We start from the raw sequence: 24,535 nt of genomic DNA, 5'->3' as shown, positions 1-24,535 counted from the left end.
TTGCTTATTAGCCCTTTACAGAGTTTTGACCTGCATTTCTGCTCTGGTCCCGGCAAAAGCAACACACAGACAGAGAGAACCCTTTGTTTCCCCCCCACCTTCAGCTTTGAAAGTATCTTGTCTCCTCATTGGTCATTTTGGTCAGGTGCCAGCAAGGCTATCTTTAGCTTCTTAACCCTTTACAGGTGAAACGGTTTTTTCCTCTGGCCAGGAGGGATTTAAAGGTGTTTACCCTTCCCTTTATATTTATGATGAACATACTAGATGACTTTGAAAAATGGTGTTAATATTCTGTGCACAAAGTGCAGGCATTAAGTGGATTCACTTAAGAGTGGTAATATACACTTCAAATAAATTTGCTTCTAAGTTGCTTATCTGCTGCTCAGTGTTAATTTTAAGCGTATCACTAACTGAAAGCTTAGGCCTTGTGTACACACAGTTTTTATACTGGTTTAACAGTTTCAGGTAGGGGGTTGATTTTTTTGTTTTACCAAAATAGTTAAATTGATAGAACATTACAGCTGTGTCTAGAGGTTATAAATGCTCTTTTATACCGGTATAACTGCACCCACGCTAAGGGGTTGTAATGCTTTATACCTGTACAGTTAAATTGGAACAGTCTTGTGTGTAGACATGGCTCTACTCAGTCGTCTTTCAGGTACTAGCTACCGCAAATATTTGTTGCTTCCTGAAACACAATGCAAGGATAAGAATGTCATAACAGAACTTTGTGATGTCAGTACCTGAAACTCTATTGCACTATCCGTTTTGTTTTGTTTTTTTCCAGCAAAGGGGAACATTTTTCTTTCTTCTACTGGCTTAATTACAGATGACCGCTTATTTTAAAGGTAATATAATGTGCAAATATCTTTCAGAATGAAAAATCATGAGAACTATACTACGCATTCTGCATGCCACCAGACACAGAGTTAAAAGTTAAATTTAAAGTTAAATTTCACATTATTTTTTGAAGATCAACAAAGCCCAATCATGCTATGTACTAGTGGGTCTTGCTTGGTATTAGAGTCCAGCATGCACTTTACCGGCATTTTCAAATAAATAATCATTGATGGCTGCTTGACATAATAATCTGCCCAAAGTAATACTGAAACTAACCCCATTGAAGAGGTCACTGTGAGTATTATGTTATCCCAAATCCTTTTAGATACTTGGTAATTTTCTGAGCCTTCTCTATACTAGAAGGAGTTTGCTAGTATAGCTTGTATCCATCCCCTAAACAAGTCCTTTGTTGGTATCTCTTATTTTTCTTATTTAGAAGCATCTACACTAAGTCTTATATCAGCAAAAGCTGTCAGTGAAAAATCACTCCCTTCCCCCCCACCAACATAGCTTTGCCGTTTTAAAGTTTTAAGTATAAATCAGGCCTCAGACATATATGATATAGACACTCCAAGCACTGTGGTTAACAAATTTAACTTTTGGTGGCTTCCCAGTAAACATTCACATGCTTCTAGTAGGTACAGGAGAATTGTTCAGTACGACTGGCTGGTGAGAGGATGCTCATACCCTAGGTATAAATCTTAAAGGTTAATTACAAAAAGAAAGTAAAGAACTTCCAGACTACATATGTAAAGGCAACCCAAAAGAAGAATACCAAAGGTTCTTTGCCTTAAATGCCCAAGCTGCTGCTTGTAGCCCACATGATTCGGAGAGAAAGAAACAGTAGTAGACCCTTGGTTTCAGCTTTGGTGGTGGTGTGCTTCTGGTGCTCCGATGGTTACATCAGGGGCTCCTCTGTTGTCACTCTGCCATCCACTCAGTTGTTGGTCTGTGTCCACTGCTGAATGGCTTCTGCTTCTGGGCAGGACAAGACTATGTGACACACCCTGTTCCCTACACTCCTTTGGCTGAGGCTGGCTTAACTCCCTGCCTGCTACTCGATTCCCCCAACCCCCTCTCCTCTGTACTAGATTTTCTATTTCTCAGCAGTTCCACTGAGTCTGTTCCAACCCCCTATCTATTAAGCTACCAAGCCTCCTTGCTGGGTTGCTGTCCCTTTCTCAGCCTTGTACTCGGCCATGCTCTTTTCATGCCCCCCCAAAAAAGGAGTACTTGTGGCACCCAAGACTCCCAGAGACCTTCTGATCCTCCTAGTCCTAGCTATTCTAGGCTCTGTCTGTGACTATTTTATCAGGCATTGCTACCTTGCCTTCCTGCTGCTGTCTCAAGCCTGCTGCTTACATGCAACTGGCCTTCAGGCAATTCCTGGTTCTTTTGTGCCTTGTTTCCTCCATCTGGTCACTTGAGACCCCAAATATACTCTACTGTCTTGTTAATGATTTGGGTCCCTGCCCTGGATGACCAGAAGCCAAATCCTGTCTCTCCAAGTTATTCTAAATACAGGTAATGGGAGAGGATGCATCCAATAATGAATCAGCAGCTCATTACAAATCAGGTAACACATTAAAAACAAAATAAAGTATCCCAGAGTTCTCTTTTTAACTTTATTTTAAGATTAATTAAAAAAACTAAACATAATTGAAAATTATAGTGAAAAAGGGGTTTACTCTTTTCGGCAGGCAAGTGAATATTATCTTGTAAGATGGCTTATTTGGCATTGGTGACTTAACATGACAAAATTTCTTGTAAATTACATTGTTGTAATTACCCATTGTGCTTATACAAAACTTTAAGGAGAGCCATTCTCTTAAACAACACAACAAATCTCATGTCTGCTCTGCATCTTTTAAGGGTCGAAGTCTTTAAATCATGATTTGAGGACTTCAGTAATTCAGCCAGAAGTTATGGGTCAATTACAGGAGTGAGTGGGCGAGGCTCTTCGGCCTGTAAAGTGCAGGAGGTCAGAACTGATGGTCCCTACTGGACTTTCTATGAGGGTATAATAACTCTTTTGAAGTAGTTCTGCTTTTTAACGTACTTTGCAAATATTTCTTCATACGTCGTGTGTAAAAATATATTTTAAAGCCATTATACTGGAGGTTCTTTACCTTTTTGCAAAATGCATTCGATCTGATGGATAATGAACAAATTGCCTAGTTGGGAGACTAGAGATTTGCTTATGGTTTGTTTGGGGTTTTTTTGGCTGGGGGGTGGGGAGACACAATTACCTCAGATGTGGTCTAGTGACAGCTTAAAATAGATAATTGATTAAATGATTAGGTACCCCCAAAGGAAATGTGTAATATTTTGAAAAATCAAAAAAAAATCCATAAAAGCACAAATGAGGTCATACAAGCCATCTAACATTTACTGATTGGGGCCAAAGAACTGGCCCCATTGATTGCAAGTGTACAGATCATTCATGATATTCTCTTTGGCTGCCAAAATGAATGGGGAACATACAAGCCATCTTGGATCCCAAAATGTTCAACAGATTCTCCTAAAAATAAATAAGTTCATGATGGAGATCTTAAAATGTGTAATAGCAACTTTAAACTCTTGTGATTTCCTTTCATTGATAGACTTGTAATAAGTGTATCTCCACATTTCCATTGAGGGTGTGTCCTCACAAGTTGCTTGCACTTCTGCTACCACTGAACGTGCTTCCAGTACAGGGTCCTTTCTTCTGGTCTATTGACCTCGTGTCGGGATTTTATCTAGGCCATGCTTGAAGCCCTGTGTGAACACAGAATCCATGCCTGCCTGTTTCTGGACAACTTACTCATCAACTTGCTGCAGAGTGAGAAACTGATCGTAGATTTGTGATCCAAGAAAGATATGGAAGGGTGTGCCTTTGTTATGTGAAGAGCAACTAAAGTCTACCCAGATAAGTCTGAAGTCTACAGAAAGTTGTCTGCACTGCACCAGCCAGTAGTCAGAACCAAAAAAGACACCAAGGCTTCTGTGGTAAGGTGGATCAAAGCACTCAGCTTGGAATCAGTTTTACTCAAAAACTTCATATATTATTCTACTGAGAGCTGCAGATGAAAGATGAAATTTCAGGAGGGATTGTCGACTATTTAGAGAGCTAGCTTGGGAACCAGAAAACCTGCTTTGCCATAGACTTCCTCTGTGACTTGGGGCAAGTAACTGGGTGTGTGTGTTCCCCATCTGTAAGATGGGGGTAAGAGTACTTCCCCATCTCACTGAAGTGTTGAGGAGAAATACAGCAAGAGATTGTGAGCTGCTCAAATTCTGTGATGATAAGAACTATATAAGTATCTATGTGAGGTAGAAAGGTGTCAGGACCACATTTTCATCTTTCATACTCATCTCTCTGCACATTCTCAAGATGCTGCAGTGTAGATATCATGTCCTCTGAAGACACAATATTTGGCAGGGGAGTCCTTCTGAATGTGTGATGCTTTTAGTAATCTCTGACTTCTCTATTGATACCGTTTATTGCACATAGTTGTTCAACTAATCTTTTCTTTCCCAGGATGACTTTTACTGCTGTGAACATCCCTCAGTTAAGTTGTTGGACACGAAAAGGACAGAGACGGGTAAATTAGTTCTTGCCAAAGAATTTCTTGTATTCTTCATATCTCAAAGTGACTCTCTCTTGGAAGTTATTTCTAAGGAGAGAAAGATTTAAGGTGTGTTTTCTTTAGATCTGTTGCCAATAGGTGAAGGTTTTCTTGCAAACAGGTATTAGTTTAATTTTATAGCTATATTGAGTATTTTGGTTAATTAGAATTGTAGTATTTTAAAACTATAGAAGTTTGTGTACTGGGAACAGATCAGAAAGATAACGGTGCTGTGCCTCTTCTAGGACAGAATGTCTGGAGTGTCGCCAGTTACCTACCAAGGAGGGAGAAGGAAATTCATTGTTAAAATTGTGGAATATAAAGGGTCCAAGAAAGAACAAATTTTCCCTTCTTTAGTGTTCTCTAGTGCTTTAAAATACAGTGAAATCTTATAAGTAATAGAAATAATTATTTTTAAAATTTCCATTTAAGACCAGGGCATTTACAGTTGCTCTTCATTAAATTATATTTGATATTTTGAATCTATTGGTTTTGTTGAAGGTATTGTCTGAAGATAGAGCATGGAAGGCTTTTTTTTTTCAGTAAAACGTATTATTATTTATTATAGGAGAATTCTCTATTCTGATAAACAAATGATTTAGCCTGCAGTCCGTTTCGAAAAATGTCTTTACTATACGGAAGCAGTAAATTACAAAATGTTGAATAACTCCAACAAATACTGAATCACGAGACGAGGGGTCGGCAACCTTTCAAAGAAGAGGAGTCATTTTTTTGTTTTTCTCTTTGACCAAAATATTTTGAGAGCAGCATCACACGCAAAGCTACTTGTAGAGTTAGAATTTATCAACTAATAATAATTAAACATATTAAAGTTGCTACTACTCACCAATACTTTTAATGTGACTTCTGCCATTTGAATTTGAATACAAACAGGAGTGGGCTCCGGGCTGGGGCAGGGGATTGGGGTGCAGGAGGGGGTGCAGGATCTGGGAGGGGGTTCTGGGTGCAGGAGGTGGTTCTGACCTGGGGCAGAGGGTTGAGGTGTGGGGGCGGGTGCAAGATGCAGACTCTGGCCGGGAGGTGCTTACCAGGTGGCTCCCGGCTGACGGCGCAGCAGGGCTCTGGCCCCATGCTGCACCTGGAAGCGGCTGGCTGCTGGCACATCTCTGTGCACCACTGATAGTGGGGGAGTTGGCTCTGTGCTCTGCCCCCACCCTCAGCACCGTCATCACAGCTGGCCAATGGGAACTGCGGGGGCGGTGCTTGAGGGCGCAGGCAGCGCACAGAGACCTGCTGCTCCCTCCCCCCAAGGGGCACACAGAGATGTGCCAGCAGCCAGCCGCTCCCGGGCGCGGCGTGGGGCCAGAACCCTTCTGCGCTGCCAGCTGGGAGCCACCTCTGGTAAGTGCCTCCCAGCCAGAGCCTGCACCTTGCATCCCCTCAAAAAACAGCTGCCTGCAAGGAGGCAGCCAAAGAGACACATGCTGCTCCAGAGCCGCAGGTTGCCGACCCCTGCACTAGACCTAAACTAGCAAAATATGTATGGCGATAGCTATTAAGGATTTAAATTGGTTTCATTAGAGACTCGACTGATTTATATTTGAACAATAGTAGCAAAAGAAACTGTATGCTGTGGTGGTTTTTGTTAGCATGTGCCACATATTTTGAAGGTTTTCAATGAGTAGGCTTTGCCTTATATGCATATTAATTTTGATAAAGTGTTGTCGTCAATAAAAATCATGCCTTTTTCTGAAGCGGCATCTAATACCTGTTTTACTCTTGCTTTGTTGGAATGTTCTTGGAATTGATGTAACAATAATGTAGCAAGAATTGTATGATTCACAAAAGGGAAAACTCCAGTATGCTTTCATTTAATTTTATTCTATCAAAATTTGATTTTGTATTCTGAGGATGAAAACGACACTTCATGAGGGAAGGAGGTAAGTAAATGTGCCTGTCTCCCTAATCTTCATTCCTTTTTGTTGTTACTTGTTCAGCAATTTCCACTTGCCCACTGTATGTGGTACTCTATTATCAGGGCCTGGAATATTTGCCAGATGCCTACTAGCCAAAAGTAGATAGGAAAGATGAGTAGGGTGTCCCCAGTTGTCCTCTGCCTCTTTTTCAATTGGCAAATGTTGGTTGTTAAACTATCCCTCTTTGCTTGACAGTTTTTATGTAATTATCCTTAATTAGTTCTCAGGTTTTTAGTAATTTTAATAACTTTTTTGTCCATTCAACAGCCACTTAAAATGATAAATCCAGAGAGCAAGCCTTGTTTAAGAGGAGTATATGACAAAATGTTTTATAAATCTTTGTATCATGTGCCCCTAAGTTGTTCTTCATGTCTTAGGGCTTCAGCCTTGTATGCTAGGACATGGGCCAGTCTTCTCGCACCTGTTCAGTCTGTGCCTGATTCACGCCAAGGTGAATGTGGGCCACCTCCTCCTTGGATGTCACTGGGGGGAAAGGGGGAGAAAGGCAGAAGATCTCAGACTCGTTCAGATGTTTTGGTTTGGAAAATTTTCAGTGCAGTTGAATGACACTTTTGAAAATGAGTCTTGCTCTAAAGGCAGACAAAGATAAAGGCGTGAACAAAGATTAAATTAAGAGAGCCTGACTAATCAGCCAATCTATAATTTAAGCTATCACCTATCTAGTAACTATTACAGCCTAGTTGCTGCTGGAGCGAAAGAGGAGTGGACCAGCTGTGGTTCACTTTGGGTATGTTTACATGGCAAACAAACACTCTTGGCTGTCCCATGCCATCTGACTCAGGCTCATGGGGCTTGGGCTGTGGGGCTGTTGCACTGCTGTGTAGATTTCTGGGATAAGACCCAATCCTGAGACAGTCCTAGAGCCCGTGCTCCAGCCTGAGCCTGGAAGTCTACCCAGCAGTGAAACAGCCCTGCAGCTCAAGCCCTGTGAGCCTGAGTCGCCTGGCCCAGGCCTGCCATGAGTGTCTAGTTGCTGTGTGTGGGGCTAGGCACACATTTAAGACTGAGCACATGGCATGAGTTGCCCATCCCTGCCGCTGGGGACAACATACGATACAGGAGCGCCTTCTACCTCCACCTAATAGCTGTGTCAGTCTTCCCTCAACTATAGCATGGGCTCAGCAGTCCATCTACCCCTTCTCCTGCTACTAACTAATGTAGTTTGTTCTGTAGATTAAGTGGTAGAAGTCTGTGCTATAGAGCTGAAGGTTCAGGATTCAAAGAGTACTGATGATGTGAGATGTAGGAGTTGTTACAGTTGTACATCATAACATTTTTACCTTTCTCCTTTTAAAACAAACAGAAATGCCATTAAAAGAAAGCTATTTAGGTTGCGACGTCAAACATTTGAAAACTAGGAAATTCCAGATTCTGTTGCCCATACAACCTTAACACTGCTCTTTTTGTGTACGCATTATGAGACTCTAATTAACCCAAACTCGTCACATACTGTTGTTCTTCACAGTGCTTCATTCAGTGCACAGGATGGACTGTTCTCGGAAAACGAATTGGTGCCATGTTGTGAATGAAGCTATTGTCTCTGGGATTCCTACTCTAGAAATTGGAATGTGTGAATTTGAGAATTAGGTGGGGCCAGGAGGAAGAGAGAGGATGGTCTTATGGTTAAGACAGGTGAATGCCACACACAACTTGGTTCTGTCCTTTTTTTCTGCCACTGACTTTCTGTGGTGAAGCTGAGCAAGTCACTTAAACTAAAATGTTGGCAAGTAGTCACTAATTGTGGTGGTCTTTTTTTTTCTGGATGCCCTGAGCACTGAATTTTCAGAAATGCTGAGTGCCTGCACCAGAAGTCAGTGGGAGCTGTGGATACTCAGAACCTGTGGTAATTCTGCATTGGGGACTGGAGGAATGAGCGCAGGATTGAGTCAGTAGGTTTTAAGTTGTAAACTAAGCTTTTTCACTGTGTGGCCTTAGGCATATCTCTGTTTTCCCCTCTGCAAAATGGGAGTAATACTCTTATCTCACAGGGGAGAGCTGTATATAAATGTTTTAATATTTGAAGCGCTTGGATGCTGCAGTGATAAATGCCTTAGAAAAGACTGAGTAAATGAATAATTCCACATTCAGTGCAGAGTTAGGAGGGTGCACAAGTAAGTAAGGCGGGGCCTCTCACTGAATGATGAGGCTTAAAAGTATTGAACTGATGCCTTATTTCCTGTACACTAAGTGAGGAAAGACCCCTGTTGGGGGGGGGGTCGGGGGGAGTATGGAGTATTTTAGAATGATTTATACATATGCACAAGGGGACAGAATTAAGGTTGTGTGGGCAACCCAACTTTCAAGTGGTTGACTTTGCAACCTAACTAATGTTCTTTTAACATAGGTGTTTTTAATATGTTATGTACTACATATGTCATACAAATGGTTATAAATGAAAATAATTGAAAGTTGATTGAGCCACATGAACTTCAGTTTAAAATGGTGGTAGTTTTAAAAGTAAAGTAATCCATTAGCCTTACAGTTGCAATTAGAGATGGTGTAATAAGACTTTTTTTCTGTAGTGTGCGTTTGAGAGTTTTGATGTGTACACCTGAGTTTTAAAGTTAGTCAAATACTGAAAATGATGGTGTATTTTTGCTTCTGCTCTAAAATAATAATTGATCTAGTATCTCTCCTGAACTATAAATAATTTTCATATACACTGTTGGAATAAAATATACCAATAATAATTTTCATATACATTTTTTATGAGTCTTTTCTGCTGTGGCTCTGTCTTTCCTCCACAGTGGGGGAAATGTAGACATATCAAAGTTTTATGACATTACCTCTTTCTTCTGCTTGCCAGATGACTTTATTTCCCCTGTCTGCCCTTTCTGAGAGAAGGAACGATTGTTGTATTTGTTAGACAGGACATGAACATGGGGCCTGCGCCATTTTAAACTCTGACAGAACAGCCTTTTCATGGTAAATACTGACTTGAACATTCAAAGCTTCTGACTTGTCTCCTGAAAATGTACAGAAAATGTGTTTGGCTGGTAGTGGTTTCCAGTGATCCTTTGGTCAGATGTTCATTCTTGCTGTCAGCATTGCTCTGGATTTTAAAGATCTTTCAGCATCCAAACAGAAATTGGGACAGATGATGAGTTCTGTGTTAACAGATAGTGACATATGTTACAGCCCCCAAAAAGCCTAAATTTATTCTGAATTGGTCTGAGTCTTGACCTCTCAGTTGAAATGGATTTTTGGCTAGTGCATTGGGCTGGGACTCAGGAGGTCTGGGTTCTTTTCCTAGGTCAGCCACAGACTTCCTATATGACTTGGGGAAAGTCCCTTAGTCTCTCCTCTTGTGTATCACTTTCCCATCTGTAAAATGGGGATGTGTTCCTTCCCTATACGGTAAACTCATTGTTTGTTGGATCCTCAGATACTCTCTTGGTAAGCATCATAAAAATAATCGATAAAATAGTTCTTCCTGATTGTGGTGAGTGGAATGCAACACTACTGCTTCAGTATGTTATGAAATGCTATAAAACAAAACTAAGGATATTTTATGCACTTTTTAGTTCCCTGAGAGGCAGTCATGTCCCATAGACTCTCAAAAATGTGTGTACTCATTTTCATTTTCTGCTGTGATGGCCTTTTCTAATCTGTCCCCTGTCTTAGTAAAGTACAGTCATAGTAGCAGTACTTCTGAAGTAACTTACCTTTACCCGAGTGTTCCTGAAGACTCCAAATAAAGTGAAGATGTTCTCAGTTCAGGAATAAGTTGTTGTGACCCTCGGTGATTCAGCATGCAGTTCCTGTTTGAGGACTCTCATTGTAGGGAGCACAGATGGAAATGACTGTTCTTTCTTTTACGAGGAGCCTGAGAGGAGGAAGTTTTATCATTGTACAAAACACAGAAAATGAAATGGTCATGGACATGCCCAGTGCCCCAGCCCCATGGTTCTTGGTACTTCCCAAGTTGCTGCCAGAACTGACAACTATCTTGAACAAAGACTTCCCTAGAAGTGCTTGGTTAGAGTAGACACTTGGCACCTCTTCTTCCTCCATCAGCACCTCCGCTCATATGCTATTATTAAAATAGACAGTGGAGATGTTTTTTGAGGGTGCATAATGTTTGAACTCCCTAAATGTTTAGAGATAAATCCTCTAGATAGTGAGAGTTAACTGGAACTTAACTTTCTGTCATCACTGTCTTTGGCTACACTAGGAGCTAAGTATATTTTTAATGTGTTAATTTGTCAGCTAACACGTTGTAATGTATTTTCCTACTGTAGACATGGCCAGTCTCTGCTATTCTATTGTAATCCTTGATGATGCTGAAAATACACCTTAAATCCTTGTGCCAAATCAGAAAGTTTCTCCCTTTGGTTACCTAGTTGTGTTGTAGGCAGTGCATAATAATCCAAAAAACTGCTGCAGGTAAACAATCTGGATGAAAGAGTGGGTGGGGAAAAAATGGCATCAGCTGTTAAACTACAACACAAATTCCAAGAACAACATAGGACGCCACTGCTTGTGGAAAACATACTCTGGGTGTGTGCATCTAGTTTATACAAGTTCATAGCGTTCCCTTCTGTTGGTCCTTTGTGAGACTCATTCAAAAGTACCATGTAGCCAAAAATCTGCTAAAATTGAGGAATATATTTTTAGCAAATGTTTCATTATTTGTAATTTTCACAGCTTTCTCAGTTCAGTATAGTTCTTCACAAGTAGGAACACTTCCAAGAGGGATGTTTCTTCTTGGTGTTTCTCTCTCGCAGGGTGTTGTATTGTTATTGTCAATGATGCAGAAAGGTTGGAGAGCAAGTTCAGAATGTAGTTGGGACCCTGAAGATGAGGAAAAGAGAGGGGAATATATGCTTTCATACTATTATCCCTAACCAGATCAGTCTCAGTATTGTTCTCAAGAACAGAGAAGAGATTACTGAATCTGGAATGATATCTTAAATATCAGGATTCCTACGCCCAATATGATCATTCTTCCCTTTTGGCCACTGCACATGTTTTTGTGTGCTGCTACTCCCAGGATATAATTTGTTGGTCTCTTCTCTAGTCCAGTAATAGCAGTGGAGAAAGATAAAAGTACAAATAATTTTGATCTTCATACTGCAACCTTATGTCTTCTGTGTTATCAAGCTGTAACAATTCTGTGGAAATAGCATGTTACTGATGTTATGTGAGTCTGTCTTTATATTCTTCTAATCAATTATTTCCTGCACCCAAGCTAAACATTATTCAACAGACTCAGGAAGGACCTTGTCGTGGTTCTGTTGCTCATAGCATTATTTGCTATGCTAACGCTTCCTGTGCATGCTGCAAAAAGAGGCACCTTGAAGTTTGGGAATAGGGCAGACAGACACATAATGTTGGATCTTCTATACTCTTTCGCATCGTCTCTGTATTCGCCTTTTTATGCTTACTGATTTATTTGGGGCCTCTGTTATCGGGATGGCCAAACCATTGCAAAGAAGTTTGGAACATGATTTAGTGATTTGAGGGGTGGGGTAGGAAAGCATGCCCAGTGAAGAATTTCTCTAGAAAAAGCCAGCTTAAAGAAGTGTCTGGCTAAAAACTGACTTTAGTTTTTAGCCAGAACCATTTGCCAAAACAAAACAAAAGTAGACTCTTCTTTTTTTACATAGAGGAAAAATAACACTTAAATGAGGCACAATATCTCAGAATTTCAATGAATTATGAATCTTTCCAAAAGACACTTAATATTTTTCAGAGCCAGCAACCATTGTCAGATTCAGTCTTAAAAGCATTTCTACTATGTGCTGTTCGTGAAAGTACATCAGGTACTGGATCAGAATTTTTATTTCAAAGGTGCTGGAGCTAGCCTTATTCTTCCTACTTCCATGATGGTCCTGCCACCTGGTTTAGTGCTTATCTTTCCATATGTTGTAGCAGAGGTGTAGAAATGTGTGCAGAATCTGAAATAAGGTATTCTTGGCTCCTGAAATCAAAGTATGCAGAAAATTTTGATCCCAAGTAATGCAAACTAGAAAAAGAGCAGCAGACTTGGTGGAAATTGAAGTAACAGTTATTTTGCACTCTGAGGGATTAGAACCAACTTTCCCTCAGTGTGGTAGCTATAGGGTATTTATTCTGTGCATTTGGGGTTTTTTTTTTTTTTATAGTTTTGTATTATGTCTCTCCTCTATTCCCTACTTCTTGGTATAAGAACAGAGGCTGGAGAAAAAGATTTGTATTATCTTGTGACTGTTGAACTAAAAATTAGTTTTGGGATAGAAAATGGGACAGAAACTGCTCTGAAAGCTGGCAGTTGAGTTTACGATTTCAGAGTGTCTGGAGAATGAAAAGCCACATCAGGGGATGCCAGTGAAAATATGAAAGGAAAAAATACTAAAATTACATTATTCTTGAAAATCTGTGAATGTTGTAGAACAGTGATCATCTAACACCCTAACAAAAGATAAGAACGTGACTAGAAAACTGACATTGAATATGCATGTCTCATAAGCAAATGTAGGAAATAAGTCTATTCTTTATTCTTAAGTGTGTGTGTGAGAGTCACTTGACTCAATTAGCTGAGCTTACTATAATGATGCAAAAAGTTTGTGGCCACGAAGAGACCTGAGAGTTCTTTTACTCAGTATTTGGGAGAAGGACCGTCAAATTCAGAAATAAGAGCTAAGGACGATGAAGGCAATTCTTTTGGTCTCTACTGGACAGACAGATGCTGGCTGTGTAAGCACTTGATGAAGTAACTTCTGCTGACTATTGCCGTCTGACAACTTTTACAGTAGTCAAAATGGAGACAACAGTGTAAAGTGGGTGGCTGTCCAGGAGGCAAGGGGAGGAGCAGTTAAAAGCAGTTAAAGGGACTGCTTTTTAATTTTTTTCTCAGTGTTGGTCTGCTGGCATTCTGCATGTGGTGTTCATCCATAATAATTCCCTGGAGACAGAACTGTTAGAGGCTTATTCCTTCCCTCATCCCCACTGACCTGCTCCTGTCTAATTAACCTTTCATTGCAGATTTTTGGTTGGAAAACTGGAATGAGGAACTGGCAGCAGAAATGTGGGTCACGTGAGGAGTGCGGGCTAGAGATCAGTTAAGAGTTTCCAGCATCAAGGAATTGGTTTGGGTTGTAGCTTGCTCTGCAAAAATGACTGCCTTTTCCTAATGTTGGAAGCTTTCTCCAGTTTCTGTTGCCTACTCCAGCTCTAGCAAACTGCTGAAAAAATGAGAACCGCCAATTTGTAAATGGCCAGAATTATTAATAAACTAAAAAAAAAATCACTTGAACCAGTTTCAAAATGTAGCTACTAAAAGCTTAAAATGTAATGTTTCTTCAAAAAAAATGCCCCAGAGAATTTTATTCCATGCTTTCAGTGCAAGAAAGATGAATATAGAACTATATACTGCCTGACTTCCAGAAGTGTTAAGTGCTCAAATTTCCAGTTGACTTCATCAGGAGTTAGATGGGCTCAGTAGCTCTGAAAATCAAGCAACAGGTTTCTCTTTGTATACAGATACACATTACAACTGTTTTAAGTCACTGATTGGATGCAAACTGGTTAAATTGCACATCAGTTCAATTCTGTTTGTTCAAGATAGATATGGATTTAATAATGACAACTCAGACCTGTTCTTCCATTTTGTGTCAACGAGTGCCCCTGTGCTTTAATGCACTCTATGGAGTATGCTTTTCTTTTGTGATTATTTTTCCCCCAAATATGGATACTGTTTCAAACAAAAAAGGGCCCCGCTTATTTTACCCTTCTCCAGAAGCTTCATGTAGACTGCATGACTGATCAGATATTTCCACCTGTACTAAACATCTGTTTGCCCCCCCCCAAAAGAAGATAATTAGGGTCTTTTTCATAGTTGAAATTATTTCCTAGAACAGCATATTTTGAAAGCTATATACATTTAGAAAGTAAAGATCATTCAGGAAAAAAGTGCAGACTTTTTGGGAATGTAAGTTACAATAAGCAGTTTTTCTCATACAGAAACCACAAGCTAGAACATACCAGTACATAACTAATGTTGATGTCTTTAACTTGGAGTGGTAAATTACATTGAAATTCAAGTTAGGAACACAGGTCTATCTTATCCATCCTTTCTTTTGGGGCAAGAACACCTTTTCCACAAGCTGCTCGTACATTCACTTTGTATCTGCTTTGCCTCTGTGAATTGCTAGTGGAAAAATAGCCAACATACTCCTTCACCACTTTGAAATGCTTTTGAGTATGTTTTGTTTTTGTTTTTAAAAAGTGCTAGACTTCACAGTACTTAAAGATTTGAGTTTTAAAGGGAGGTTGGCCACTGGTCCACTGAGGTCTGAACCCTGTTTCTGCATAGAGCTGGGTGACGTATTTTAATCAAATAGCTTATTTGCTGAAAAATTCAGTTTCAAGTAGTCTGAAACTATTCATAGAATCATCGAATCGTAGGACAGGAAGGGCCCTCGAGAGGTCATTTAGTCCAGTCCCGTGCACTCATGGCAGGACTAAGTATTATCTAGACCATCTTTGACAGATATTTGCCTAACCTGCTGTCGCGGGGGCTGATACACCCCATCACCCCGTGGGGGTGGCGGAGAAGTGCATCACAGCCCCGCGATCGAGTCTGAAAGGTTGCCCCGTGTCTCTGGGCTGCGCGGCTTAGTGGCCTTAGTCGTTAATACGGCTCTTGCTAGCACGGTGGTGCGGCCTAATGGCTAGAGCTAATACTACAGTCCTTGCTGTCAGGGCAATGCAGCCTACTGGCCAGAGTCAGTACTGCAGTCCTTGCTGTCAGAGTCAATACTGGTGAGTTGGGCCACCACCCTGGGGTGGGTGGTGGCCAGGATAGGGGGACCCTGACCTGCCCTCTCCACCAGGTCCCAACCCAGGGCCCTATTGGTGGTGGGGTTACCTGCCACCAGCTCAGCAGTGGTCCTGCTGAAACACGCCGAGTCTTGGTCTGGTTCTGTAACCGTTTCCCCTGAAGATTTCTTGAGTCACTTGCTACCCAAATCACTACAGTTCGCCATCTCTGGGACTCTGATCTCTCCACCCCCTGTGGTGTCCCAAGCCTGGGTGTCAGAGTCAGTCGCCGTCTGGCTGGCCTCTGCGTGTTGGAGTGCAGGCGGTCCTCTCCCAGGACCTATGGACGCACCTCCTTCCCTGCCAGTGGTCAGCCCAGACTGAGCTGCTCCGCTGCCTTTTGTATCCTGGCTCCTTGGCTAAGAGAGAAGGGTTAACCCCTGCTGTACCATTGTGGGGCTGATACACCCCATCATACCTGCTCTTAAAAATCTCCAATGATGGAGATTCTACATCCTCCCTAGGCAATTTATTCCAGTACTTAGCCACCCTGACAGGAAGTTTTTCCTAATGTCCAACCTAAACCATCTTTGCTGCAATTTAAGCCATTGCTTCTTGTCCTTTCCTCAGAGGTTAAGGAGAACAATTTTTCTCCCTTCTGCTTGTTTACAACCTTTTAGTTACTTGAAAACTGTCATGTCCCCTCTGTCTTATCTCCTGAGCGAACAAACCCCATTTTTTCAATCTTTCCTCATAAATTATGTTTTCTAGACCTTTAATCACTTTTGTTGCTCCTCTCTGGATTTTCTCCAATTTGTCCACATCTTTTCTGAAATGTGGCGCCCAGAACTGGACTCAATATTCTAGTGAGGCCTAATCAGCATGGAGTAGAGCGGAAGAATTACTGCTCATGTCTTGCTTGCATCACTCCTGCTAATACATTCCAGAATGTTTCCTTTTTTTTTTTTTGTAACAGTGTTAAACCATTCACTTGTATTTCATGAATTCATGTTGTTTGCTATAAAGTTTAGACTGAATGAATGAAAAAAAAATTGAAAAGTTTTGGTAACGTCAGAACAAAAGATTTTGTTTAGGCCTGAGTTAAAAAGTTTTGTTTTGATTTCAGGAATTCTGACAAAAGCAAAGTAAGTTAAGATTCACAAAACGACCAGAGGAGGTAGTGGTCCTGCTCCTGCCACCTCTTATAAGATTTAACTTAGTGGTTAGAAGAAAAGGAGTACTTGTGGCACCTTAGAGACTAACCAATTTATTTGAACTAAGGTGCCACAAGTACTCCTTTTCTTTTTGCAAATACAGACTAACACGGCTGTTACTCTGAAACCTTAGTGGTTAGGACACTTACCTGGGATTTGGGAGACAATCTCTAGGCCTGATGTGGAGAAAGGATTGCACGTTGCAGGAGAATGTCCTAACCACTGGTCTATGTGGGCTATGGAATATTCTGATAAGGGACTTTTTCAATCTCTCTGGTTGAAGCTGTTCCACTTTGAATAAATACTTAACAAGTCATTGGAGCAGGGACATGAATTTGGGTCTCCCACATCCTAGGTGAATTCTGTAACCACCAGATTGTAGGGGCATTCTCGGTTCTTTTCCTGTCCTAATGACGATTCATTTGTCATCCATAGTTGTAGTTCATAGTTGCTTGTGACCTCTGAAACATAATTGCCAGGGAACCAGAAAAATCCATTATTTCCTAGTTCTAATTCTTCATTTAGGTAGGTTTCCTTGTCTGGGGGTTAGCCTGTTAAGAAGGCATCACTGTTTGTTAGGGCTACATCACTACTACTGCACAGTTGCTTGCTATGTTTTTGGTTTTATTATAATGTATGTGCAGACATGGTAAGCTGCAGTGGTCTTTTCCACAACCCCTTTTCTTCATGGCAGGACAGGTTAACCTTGTGAAATGAAGACATTCATTGAAGATGGTTTTGAAACTGTTGGGTAGGGGGATTGAAATGAAAATAGGTTGATTTGAGGCTAGCTGCTCAAAAGGCCAAAAAGAAGCTATTGTGTATATAGTAATAGTGGTGGTTGTTTGGGTGTCTGTCTTGTTTAGATTGCCTTGGTGGGCTGCTCTGGAAGTTCTCTTTTGGGCATTCAGCTGTGGCAACTGTCACATTAGTGATTACCTCAGGTGGCGTAGATCACTGAACAATGCTATCATTTGATTACAGTGGACTGTAAAGAGATTTAATTGTAGGGCATGGGCCCTTGGATCAAAATGCTAGTTGTAGAAAGAGGGAGACAGCAGGAAAGACTATGTATTAAGTGTAAACCAGGGTCAAATGTTGCACTGGGTTTCACCTTATGTTTCTTTTTGGGTGTCTGTGTGTACATGGACCCAGCTCTGTGTGTCACACCTCTTAATGCAGGGTTGATGCTTATTAAAGTTACCACCAATCATGATATAATTAAGGGTGAAGCCTCCAAATTTGCATGTACAGCGGAGACTTGATTGCTTGCCATTACCTGTGTTGGCAGAATTGTGTCAGGCCCAGTATGTTGTTCAGCATAGAGAGGATTGCTTGTAAAGCTGTGTGCTGTTTGCGGCTCTGTGTGTGTATATGTCTGATTCAGATGTCCATCTCATTTATAAGTCTTTGGGATTGAGATAAAATGGGTCTAGTGTTAGTCTCCAGGATATTTCACTGCATATCAGAATGCCATTTTGAGCTCTGTAATGGTGCAGGTGATGAACTATTTTAGGTTACTATAGTGTCCATACAAATGACAGCTCTTCTGAGTTAGCTCAAGATCTCATGGACACCATGGCAACCACTGGACTATCTCATTTGGCTTCTGACTTCCATTTGTGTAACTTGAGTACAAGCTGAACTTTATGTTCAGATTTGGTTTGGAGACTTGTGCGCAGCAGGTTACATCCTCAGCATGGACTGACTGACTGCATCCTTCAGTTTAGTGCTGGAAAGTATCGTCCTCATCAGGGTAATGGAACTTTTTTGATGATCCATCAGAGTTTAATAAGATCAGTGGTGCTTCCTGGGGGATCTGAGCGAATACTTTTCAGTTGACAGTTGTATCAATGACCTGGGAGGACTTCAATAACTAACCTCAGATAGGGAACAGAGTATTTATAAATATTGTAAGTTCATTCCATAAGTAACCAGGATATATAAATGGTCTGCAAGAGATGAAATGAGAGAGAAGATGGCTGGTTTGCTGGTTACAGAAGTCTCATGCCAATTCTGGTTAATTAAAGCATAAAGGTACGATTGGCGGGGTTGGTTTTTTTTTGTTTTTTTTTTAGCATTATGCAGTGGATTTGTAAGAAGCAGAATTTTTTTTTTCTTCACCACTAAAACACCTGAAAAGTCCTGCATTAGTTTGGGTTTTCTGTACTTGGTACATAGCCAAGTTTACCTTGTTGCTTTTCATGTTATTTTGATAATTTGCTTAGGTCTAGATTGAGTTGTTTGCCTCTCTCTAAGCATAGCAAGTTGAACCAATGGGTTTCCTTTAAACACAGTCTACTTAATTTCCTTCTGATTTTGGGCATCTTATTGCTGTTCTTTGGTCCTGTATCATACAGAATAATTTTCCACATTAAAATGACATAATCAACTTCAAATCTAGTCAGTTTCAGGCACTACACCTGCCCAAGTCCTGTTTCCAGTTTTTGTGGATTTTGTTTTTGTTTTTGTTTTTAAAATGCTTTTCTGATTCTACTTGCTTTGTGAAATATCTGGTTATAAAAGGGAAACAGCAAACTGTCTATACACCAATTGCTGTGAAAGCATAAAGTAAATAAACAAAAATAGAAGTATTTTCTCTAAAACTTCAATTACAATAATCTTAGATGTTACAAGTAACAAGGTATGTAAATATTTTTGAGACAGAAATGTGACTTTCAAATTGTTGGTTTTAAGCAAGGAATGCTGTTATGATCAATATGATTTATTCAATTAGCTGAAAACACTATAAGTAGAATTTTATGCCCTCAGTCACTTGACATGTATATTTCTTCACATCCTTGACTTTTTTCTTTCAGCCAAAGTTGTTGCTTCATTGATCTGCCAATAAGTGGTTATGTTTGTCCTGAACTTAAATCTAGTAAAGCAGCTGCTGTTTGCTTGTTTCTTTTTCCTGTGCATAAACTTTGGATAACATTTTATGTTAATACTTTTTTTGTTGATATAAGGCTTATTATGGAAAATAATACTGCAATTGGATATTGCACTTTTCTTGCAGCAATGGGGATTATGTATTATCCCCTTTTAAAGATGGGGAAATGGAGGCACAGAGAAGTTAAAACCTGTTCTACACTTAAAACTTATATTAGAATAGTTACGATGTTCCGAGATGTTAAAAAACCACATACCTGGTCACATAGTATGCCAACAGCCTCCCCTTGTCCCCTCCTGGTAGGTGCAGATATGCTGATAGAAGAAGAGGGCTTCTGTAGACAGAGCTGAGGTCATTGGGAGAAGGTGTATGCCTATACCAGCAGAACTCCTCCTCCTGTCAGCATTCTCTGCATCTACACTAGGGGACTGTGCTGGCATAGCTATGCCAACATGGTGGCTACATTACAGAGCCTAAGTGACTTCCTCAGATTATACAGCAGACTAGTAACTTGGGGGTAGAACATTCATCACTGGATTCACAGTCCCATGCTCTAGCCTTTTGGTGAGCCGTACATATTATATAACTATTTAACAGAGAACTTTTTGGAATGAGGTTTGAGTTGCCAAACCAAAGCATTTGTTCAGATTTTTCCTGTATATTATGGAAGTATAATTAATTCTTCTGATTTGTCTCGCTTCCTTAATGCATTTAAGGTGACCCCTTGTGTATCTTTTTGTTGAAAGAGGACAAATGAGTGCTGTAGTGTCACTGATTGGAGCCATGACCTTCAGACTGCAGAATAGATTAAAAGGTTCTTAATGTTTAATGTGCAAAATTAACTATCTTAAAAATTAAAGCACAGTATCAAATAGCATAAGCCCAAAGTTATGTTCTGTTTCTTTTCCACTGTGGTCAGAGGGGCAGAAGTAACTTTTCCAGCACAAGGTAGGGGTATGTCTACACTAGAAGCGCTACAGCTGCACCAAGGGACTGCACCACCGCAGTGTAGGTTTTTCTGTTGGTGTAGTAAATCTACTCCCTTGAGAGGCGGTAGCTAGTTCAATGGAAGAATTTTTCTGGTTGACCCAGCGTTGACCTAGCTATGTCTGCTATGGGGTTTAGGTTGACTTAACTACATTGTGCAGGTCATGACATTTTTCCACAGCACTGAGCAGTATATGTAGATCAACCTAATTTTTAGGTGTAAACCAGGCCTAAGGAGCAGGTGAAATAGGGACCTTGAGAGTTGGCTAGCTTCTCCTGCTGTGATTTTTTTTTTTTTTTTGCTACTTTTATGAAAGTGAAATTGACTCATTTTCACTTTCAGGCTGAAGTGCAAAAAGTAAATAGAATAAAAATAAATGTTGAAATTACTAACTTTATTCTCAGTTATATTTACATTGTCTTTAAGAAACAATGGCTGGAAACTAGATCTTTTGAAGATTTTTTAAAATTTTCCTCCTGTAGATAGGCTGGTAATGCTGTTCTGAGCTGGCAAACTCATTTTGACAAACTTCTTTGCTTTTGAGATTTTACGTGGGTTGAAGTTAACTAAAAGTTGTGTGGTCACTACACAACTTTTTACCTAGTCAACAGTCTTCCCTGAGGTCAGAACAAGTACTCAGGTTGCTCCCACTGTAACTGGAATGGAGAGTGGAATATAGGTGCAGAATAAACTATTACTGGGTTGTTTTGGAAGTGCAGGGTGGGGGTGGGGGGAGAATGACTGAAAGGTATATTTTAATTGTAGGCTGAAGACGAAGTTAAATTTTTATCCTTGTTAGCATCATTTCAACTTTGTACTTAGCAAATGAGGAACCATCAATTCAACATTGAGTAATAATAGCCAGTATTCAGTACTGGATTCTTGTTTTCCTAAATCCTCTAGAACAGAGAATAGCTATTCCTGTCTAAACTTCCCTTGTCTCCCACAAAAACAGCTTCAAGCCTCCTTAGGGAAGGCAGCCTCAGAGTTTGAGCAACGTTGGAATATTAAAATGTTTACGACAGATAATCATCAGTTCTTCTCTGACACTCAGAGATGAGCAAAGATATTTTAAGAATTTTATACATCACATGGACCTCTCTACTCATGCATAAGAAATATAACCTGAAGTGAGAGAGTGTCAAGTTGACTTGTCCAGAGTGTTTTCAGAAACAGCTGCCTAATGGAAGTGATTGAAATTTTGGCAGAATTAGAATTGACTGTCCTTGCCATTGTTTACCATAAGTGCTTGTTTGGTGGTGGTTAGAAATGAGCGTGCCTTTTAAATCTTCCTTAAAAGCAGCTGATAATTTAACTGCTTGTTGTAATAATGCTCTCTGTACTCCTGTGAACACCATCAGTGAGGTGCAGTGAAGCTTGGGAGCTTTCATTTATTTTTCTAGTCCTTGATCTGGGTAAATTTTTGTTTGTCGTCAAAGGCTAGTTTTTGACATTTTCTAAATGAGGTCAAGACTCGTAAATACCTTCTAAATTGTTGCTATAGGCAGCAATGTGGATGTGGTAATGGTGAATTCATTTTGATTAAAAAAAAAAAGTTGGTTTCACCATCTTTTAATAATTATACACAAAACACCTACATTAAAAAAACAGTATTTAGGTTGCAAAGTCAAGCAGTTAGGAAATGCCAAAATTAAGGTTGCATGTGAAACCTTAATTTGGCCCATTTCTATGTATACTATGATACAGTCTATAATTACAAGATCACATGCTATTTTTTTTCCACAGGGTCCTTGCCTCATTCAGGATGGACTCTACAGAATTTATGAGCAGCTATCTGATACTTTATCGCAGGGTTCTCAAACTAGGGGTTGGGACCCCTGAAGGGGTCGTGAGGTTATTACAGGGGGGGTTGCAAGCTGTCAGCCTCCACCCCAGACCCCACTTTGCCTCCAGCATTTATAATGGTGTTAAATATATAAAAAAGTTTTTAATTTATAAGGGGGGGGGTCGTACTCAGAGGCTTGCTATGTGAAAGGGGTCACCATTACAAACGTTTGAGAACCACTGCTTTTATCGTCTAATTACTCAGTGTGTGTGATCCTCTGGCCTTATTTGCCACATACTATTCAAACCCTTCCTAAAAGACAAAATTATTAATTTCCTTCCATATTTTTCTATAGCACTCATATTGTATCTGCCTCACAAACATTTATTTATTTATCTTCATAAAACCTGTGAAGCAAGGGGGTATGATTCTCCCCATTTTACAGGTGGGAAGCTGAGGCACAGAGCGATTAATACCCAAAGTATTCACTGATTTTGGGTGCCCATTTTGAGGCACGATGGGTCCTGGTTTTTCAATGTTCTTTCAGAGCTCTGATTGACTTCAGTTACATCTGTGAGGGCTCAGCACTTCTGCAAATCAGACCTCATGGTCTCAAGCTGGGCACTTGGCAAATGAGGAACACACAGTTAGTGACCACCTGTGAAAAACTTGCCTAGCATCACACAGACACGGGAACTCTGTGGCACAGGCCGCATTGAATCCAGTTCTCCAGAGCAGCATTCAGCTGCCTTCACCATAAAGAACATCCTTTCTCTTTCTGCAATCCCCTGCCTCATGCATTGCATATCTTTCAATTTCTGCAGCAAATGAGGCTGGGTCCTGCAGCTGACAACCTTCTTTACTACTTCACCTTAATCTTTTACTATTTCATCCCCAGAACAAATCCAGTCTGTGCCCTGAATGAGGCAGGGCTATTATGAGTAAAGCCACGTCTTTTCCCGGAGCTTCATTCTTGAAAACATCTGAATCATTTTGACTGAAATTTTCCAAAAGTTCAGCCCGAGGCAAATGTCCAGCAGGGAAAAGTCAGCCCAAATGGTTAAAGTTTGAGAAAGTTATAAGCAACTGAAAACAGGGTCTTGCAATGGTAAGTGTCAGGCAACCTTAATCGGTGCTGCTACTAGTCCGGCCTATATAAAAGCGCCAAGCATGGGGAAGTTGTTAATCTTTGAATTTTGTCCAGCTCTTGTATAAGATTGCCTCCACAAATTCATTATACTGTTTAGATTGCATATAGAATCCCTAAATAATATTTGGTATCACATATTTGGTGAATATTGCTTCATGACTCTGTAAACTCAGGTTTTTTTGCCTTGCATGTATATGTGTATGTCTAAAACAGTCATTTTCACATCCTCATCTGACATAAGTCAATATTAGCACTAGTGAATAGTTTAGCTCAATCAACTGCAGAAGTTTTTTGGATTTGAGAAGTACCAGTTCCTGTTGCCTGTCAGTGTAATATTTGGAGGACACACCCATCAGTTTCAGATTTGCAGATTCTGAATTTGCAGAAACTATGATAGGTCTTCTGACTGTACAGGAAATTTATGAAATCAGTAGCCTCTCCCTGTTAACTCCTTTTTGTCAAGCAATAATCTACCATTTCATCACCATTGTGTATCCCGGCAGAGACTGAAACATATCAAAATGTTTGAGAATTTATCAAATCAAAGTCAACAGGTCATTATAAATCAACCAATTTCCAATGAGCGCCAATTTGACCACCACCAGTTTTAATCCATATAATTTTAGGGATGTATATTAGATTGCAGAACCAAGAGCTGGTGTCCCCTCTTTTGCAGAGTACACAGTCAAAATAATACACAGGCTAGTGGTGATGACTTTCTCCTGGCTTTTTTTTTTTTTTAAAAATGCTGCATTCTGGTGCATCTGGAACTAAACAAAGGAAGAAGATTCCAGCCAAGCAGTCCAATAAGATATAATTTTACAAAGTTTCTGGAACTCAGAGATTTGATTGAAGATGGAATCATTCTCTTGTAAACTTCCTTTTCACAATTCCCTATTTAGGGTGTGCATGAGAAGTTAAAACATTAATGAAAAGCATTTTTTCTTCTTTTAATACAAAACTTTCAGATTTAAAATCTGAAGTGTAATGTGTACACACAAGCTTGTGAATATTTTAGGGCTGTCAAGCAATTAAAAAAATTAATCGTGATTAATCGCACAATTAAAAAAAATTGTTAATAGAATACCATTTATTTAAATATTTTTGGATGTTTTCTACATTTTCAATTATATTGATTTCAGTTACAACATAGAATACAAAGTGTACAGTGCTCACTTTATATTTATTTTTATTACAATTATTTTTACTGTAAAAAACAAAAGAAATAGTGTATTTCAATTTACTTAATACAAGTACTGTAGTGCAATCTCATGATCATAAAAGTTGAATTTACAAATGTAGACTTATGTATAAAAAAAAAACTGCATTCAAAAATAAAACCATTTAAAACTTTAC

The 24,535-nt window shown here is 39.9% G+C and overlaps 1 protein-coding gene across 2 annotated transcripts in view; it reads left to right on the top strand.

The window, feature by feature from the left end:
• Positions 1-24,535, top strand: part of TLK1 (tousled like kinase 1) — a 129,549-nt gene that overhangs the window by 6,704 nt on the left and 98,310 nt on the right. The window contains exon 1 of one of the 2 annotated variants that reach the window (XM_048869420.2): positions 22,985-23,137. The exons of the other annotated variant lie outside the window; for it this stretch is intronic. The gene's annotated coding sequence lies outside the window, so the exon portion shown is untranslated. Of the gene's footprint in view, positions 1-22,984; positions 23,138-24,535 lie in introns of those variants that run through there. 2 annotated transcript variants of the gene reach the window in all.

This window comes from Caretta caretta, chromosome 11, assembly GCF_965140235.1.
Source record: "Caretta caretta isolate rCarCar2 chromosome 11, rCarCar1.hap1, whole genome shotgun sequence".
Classification (NCBI taxonomy): Eukaryota; Metazoa; Chordata; order Testudines; family Cheloniidae; genus Caretta; species Caretta caretta.
Note: the sequence above shows the minus strand (reverse complement) of the source record. Positions and strands in the feature narration are given on the sequence as shown.